This window comes from Alosa sapidissima, chromosome 14 (assembly GCF_018492685.1).
Source record: "Alosa sapidissima isolate fAloSap1 chromosome 14, fAloSap1.pri, whole genome shotgun sequence".
In the NCBI taxonomy this organism is placed as follows: domain Eukaryota; kingdom Metazoa; phylum Chordata; class Actinopteri; order Clupeiformes; family Clupeidae; genus Alosa; species Alosa sapidissima.
The window spans coordinates 31,559,418-31,565,417 of record NC_055970.1 but is presented as its reverse complement, the minus strand read 5'-3'; positions in this window follow the sequence as shown (position 1 = coordinate 31,565,417).

Here is a 6,000-nt window from a genome sequence, read left to right as displayed (position 1 = left end):
ATTTAAAAATACTGTATTTTTTTTGACATGGCTGTGGAATGAATGTGAATTATTTTAACAGAGTCCATTGTGTATGAAAAGGCTACATTTTGATATGTTGATTATGTCATGACAATATCACAGACCGGTGTCTATGATGAGAGAATCTTATGATCTTAGGCGGCTTGATTACGAAATGGACACTCAACTTTTCCAATTTCTCCTTTTTCATCATTTCATATTTTTATGTCCCAAAAAAGATCAAAGCATTGCCCATAAAAACTGCATAATTCATTCTGGATGAAGCATTGTAAAATTAAGTGCTGACTCTTTGTTCTTTGTGATCTTGGTGGTTTAAAAAGAAAAAAAATAAATAAAATCTACTGGAACAGTCTAACCACATTAGAGAGCCTTATCTAGCTAAGGTACATTGAGAGAGGCATCGTTACAAAAAAGTAAATGCTAAGGTTAATTTATTTCATAGTTAGGATTATACATTTCACCAAGGATATAACATTTGTGCAGGAATTCACAAAGAAAATGTCCTATTTGAGATTCTAACACACAAACCATTTTCCCCTATTTCATCAGTAATTTTGAATGCTGACCTCTGTATAGGCTACTGTGTGTCACTGCACTGATCTGCGTGAAGCTGCCCCCCCCCCATGTTATTCAAAAATGATTAAATACACAACAGCAGCTAAGTCCAGGGACATAAGGCATATTCTGTAGTGGGGATGTCAGTGATGTAAACATGTTGCACGATTCTGGTGAAAATTTGTTGAATATTGCATGCTTGCAGTATCCAAACAAATGACACTTCTGCCTTATGCACTCTTGAAGGCCCTACTCTCACTACAAGGCTGTTTCCCATTTACAGAGCCAGTGCACAATTGTGTGCTTTTTAAACAATTTGAACACTGAACATACAGCTAGAATTTCATTGAAGATTCTGAAAGGAAGCCTACATATTTTTCATTCTATTAATCTGGCTCTTAAAGGCATTTCTGTGACTCACCACTTCTGATTCCAAGGTCATGCGAGCATATGCACGAATAAAGACATAACTCTCTGCTGTAACCCTTAATGCAGAGAAGAGCTTGAGTACTTTTACATGTAAAATACATGTTTTTCATCTTTAATTCCCGTGTTGTCAGCATTAATATTTTGGTAAATGAACTATTTTTTATAAGATTTAAGATCTAAGCAAAGAAGGCTGTGTTTCTGTGTCTTCACTTGCTATTGACTCATCTATGATGGAGGAGACTGTATGAATCCTTTCCAGACGTCTGCATCTGAGGTGGTTGAAACAAGGCCAAATCTTGCGTGGCTGCTGCTGCTGCTGTTCACAAGGCGGACTGGGCTGGAGGAAGTCGCGTGCTGTCAGTGTGCCGAGAGGTGTAGTACCACTCCAAGATCTCACTGATCAGGTACATGTAAGCGGTTGCTCCAGCTGGGTCTAGCTGCTGCCGTGCTCCTTTGAATAATGTGCACACAGTTGGAACCAAGCGCTCAACAAAGAGGTCATGGCTTGGGCTCCCAGGGACACTGTGTGCTATATGGTCTGATCTGCATGTCAATGAGTGATACGTGGTATACAAGGGTTTTATACTGCTCTTCAGGTCCTTTCAGCACATTGTTGAATAGAAACACTATCTGAGAAACACTATCTGAGAACAGCAGTCTAAACTGTTTATTGTTTAATATGTTATTTAAACAGTTTCTAACCTTGGTTGTTTTTCTCTGTACTTCTGCACACAGATATATTTTAGAAATTAATCAAATCCATTTTTAGAGGTGAGTCAGATTTTTTCTCGTAAGGTTGCAGAGTTTGAACATTGGAATATGTTTTAATACCTAGCATTTCAATGAGGTTCACTGCTGTTCCATATTGATACATGACAGTGAGACAGATTTGCTCATTTGTCAACATTGATTATGTTGCAAGGTTAGCAAAGGGTAAGGTCCCCAATGACATATACTGTGTTCTTTGTCCAAAGCAACCAAAAAATACAACATTACAAAAGTTAAAACAGATAGGCTATCTGTCCATAGATGACCTTTCCATTGGACCTTTTAGATCATTGAGGCATTTCTCCAGCTAGGGGCAAACATTATCAATTGAAGTAAAACGGAAATGCCTCAGACAGTTGAACAATCACCATCAGTGTACTTGCACTGGCCTTTTTCAACATCACTTTGCGTAGTATTTATTCATGTACTCTCACCACACCAGTCAGACTCCGCAAATTGAAGATCTGAACAGATTTATTAAGTTGCAAGGAATGAAAAAAAAGATTGCAAGGAAATGAAAGCAAATAGACTAACAGGGTCCTCCACAGTGTGTGTGTGTGTGTGTGTGTGTGTGTGTGTGTTGGGGGGGGGGGGGGGGGTTGTTGAGACTGCATTTAAGATGTCCTGCTTCTCTGTATTTATAACGCATTTAATTATATTTATTTCAAAGCTTAAATTTGAGCAAACTTTTAATAAATCGCTGAGGCTGAAAAACTTTCTCTAAGATGTTCCAAGAAGAAACCAAGTTATTTTTAAGATTTATGTAACCAGTACTAGTAGTACTTTGCTCTGTGTTTTTGGATCATTGATTTGATTACAGATGGTTGATGTTCTCTAATAACAGTTCCATGTATTTCCCAAATGAAGACTGAAACTGATTTCCACACATCACAGATCACCATATACATATAGACAGAATTGCCCACCCCCTGTGGTGAGACAGATTGTTCTAACTAGACCATGGATATAGGACCGGATACCAAAACTAGTTGCCCATACACCTCAAAAGGGGTAGTCCTGCACACTGGCGCTTTAAGGATTCATATTGAAGAGTATTATGTGCATTGTGCAGTCCACCCACATTGTATCTTTTTGACTACATCATTTATTTAAAACTAATTCCAGAGTATTTGCTGCTGGTTGTCTAAACAACTTTGACACTGAGATTGTATTGTTATATATGGATTATTGAGGATCCTGTAAGGGTTGACAGGTAGATAAGTAGGACACCAGTGCGACCATTTACTACCAAATAGTCTTCTAAGACACTGTCACTGTCACACTGTTGATTTTGTCCAGATAATTTATTTCACCATAGTGTGTGTGTGTGTGTGTGTGTGTGTGTGTGTGTGTGTGTGTGTGTGTGTGTGTGTGTGTGTGTGTGTGTGTTGTGTATTCTGTGAATTACTAAGTCCAACATAGCCCTAAGCCCAGTGAAATGTACAGGGAGTCTACCGTGCACAATGAATAGCTCTGCAGAGCCAAAGCTGAAGGCCACACTAATGTCCTTTGTCCACGCCAGCCCTGCACAAAACAAGTCCGAATACCATTTGTTGGACTTGGAGACATGGCTAATTTGAACTCTCACATAAACTGTCTGCAGAGGGACTGGGGATAAGCTGCAGCGCTTTAGAGGCTGGTGAGAGCTGCAGGTAAAAGAAAACGAGTGATGTGGAGAGATACATGAGAACAATTTGATAAGATTCTGTGACCTTCTGCATGTAATTGCCTGCTCACTGAAAACAGCACTGCCTCTTTACAGATTGCAGGACAAGAGAGGTTGGATTTTGTTGCTACTGTGTATGTGAAGGGCACTGTTGGCTTGCTGGTCTTGAGCCACCTCTGCCATCCTAGGAATCTATACACAGGAGGAGTACACAGGTACAGTGCCATCTGAGGTGCTCTTGCTTCAGTGGTAAACATGAGCAACAAACATGTATGAGATTGAGATTAAATATTATTTTAGGGTATTGTGGCCATCTTGACTGACACAGTAGCATAAAGGCGTGCAAAACAGCAATTCCACAGGACTCTAAATATGAGGAAACTACACTGAAATACAACCCCAAAACAGAAAAAGTTGGGACATTGTGTAAAACGTGAATAAAAACAGAATGTAATAATCTGCAAATCTCTTAAACTCATATTTAGTTGCAAAAAGGACACAGACAACATATCAAATGTTGAAAATGACAAATTTGACTATTTTGTGGAAAATATATGCTAATTTCGAATTTGATAACAGCAACCTGTTTCAAAAAAAGTTGGGACGGGGTAATAAAATGCTGGAAAAGTTGTGTAATGATAAAGAAAGCAAAAGGAAGAATGTTTCACAACTAATTAGGGTAAGTGGCAACACGATTGGGTATGAAAAAGAGCATCCCAGAGAGGCAGGGACTCTTAGAAGTAAAGATGTAGGGGTATTTATCACTCATATATCACATGATAAAACAATGTAATTTTAATGCTTCTTAACATGCTTCTCAATACAGGTTGGAGGTCGACCTTCTGACCACGTGGTGCAGGGACAGCAACCTCCTGCTGAATGTCAGCAAGACCAAGGAGATTGTTGTTGACTTCCGGAGAGGTCACACCCAACACCTGCCACTGACCATCGACGGTGCTGTGGTGGAGAGAGTGAGCAGCACCAAATTCCTGGGGGTGCACATCAGTGAAGACCTCTCCTGGACCACCAACACTGCATCACTGGCGAAGAAAGCTCAGCGCCGCCTGTACTTCCTGCGGAAACTTAGGCGAGCAAGTGCTCCACCAGCCATTATGACCACATTCTACCGAGGCACCATTGAGAGTATCCTCTCCAGCTGTATCGCTGTGTGGGGCGGAAGCTGCACTGAATACAACAGGAAAGCCCTGCAGCGCATAGTGAACACAGCTGGAAGGATTATTGGTGCTTCACTCCCCTCCCTGAAGGACATTTACACCTCCCACCTCACCCGCAAGGCGACCACAATTGTGAGTGATGCAAGTCACCCCGCTCACAATTTGTTTGATCTACTGCCCTCTGGGAAGAGGTACAGAAGCCTGCGCTCCCGCACCACCAGACTCACCAACAGCTTCATACACCAGGCTGTTAGGATGCTGAACTCTCTCCCCCCTCCACCCTCAGCTACATAACATCCTGGACTTTGGACCCACAATGGCTGCCTTGCACTACTCCACTTGCACTACTCCACTTGTACACTTGCACACTTTGCAACTTGTTGTTGTTGTCCTGTTGTCCTGAAAACACGTCTGAACACACTTCTGCTGCTCTTACATAACTTGCACCACTATGCCACTTGCATACTTAGGTCAAACAGAACTACCTCAGCCATTTATTGGCCTGACTTTTGCACTATTATATTTACTGTCTACTGTATGCACAATTGCACAATTTCAACCCAAATTTTGCTGCTCTTATTTCTTTATTGTATGTGCCTTCTTATTTTTACTTTTTATATTGTTTACTTGAATGTTACTTGAATGTTTACTTGAATGTTATGTTTGTCTATGGACCTAATTGGTAAAATATGTCTTGTCTCCACTGTGGGATAGTGGGAAACGTAATTTCGATCTCTTTGTATGTCTTGACATGTGAAGAAATTGACAATAAAGCAGACTTTGACTTTGACTTAACATGAAATTGTGAAGTATTTGCGGAGTTAAAGGAGAATTCCGGTGTGATATTGACCTAAAGTGTATTGAAACATGATACCGAGTGTGAACGTATGTCTCATAGCCCATCTCGGCTTGTCCCCTGCACTCCAAAATCTGGCGCTAGTTAGCCGAGGCTACCAACAGCTTTTTCAATAGTGGTGCTTCGGCATCGGGCTAGCCATGCAAATAAATCACTGTTTTACACCCATTTACGAGGCTCAATGTATCTCCACACTTCATTGGTAGACTTCCGAGGGCCCTGACATTTAAAACGAGACATTGAGAACTTTGAAAAAGCACTGGTAGTTTACTTACAAGACGATTTATACAGACAGTATCTTCACGAAGTTTAGCGTTTGCAGCCATCTTGAATTTAGTCACGATAAGTCGAGCGACGAGTAAGAATGAACAGGTATGATAAGGGATCAGATTCCAAAAATAATTCAGTGGAAATGCATGGATTCCAGTTGCTGCTACTGGAAGAAACTGGAATCCATATAACCATTGTCTATGTGCACAGTTTAATATCAATTAAAAAACTGCAGCCAACATTGTAACAGCTAAAATTGT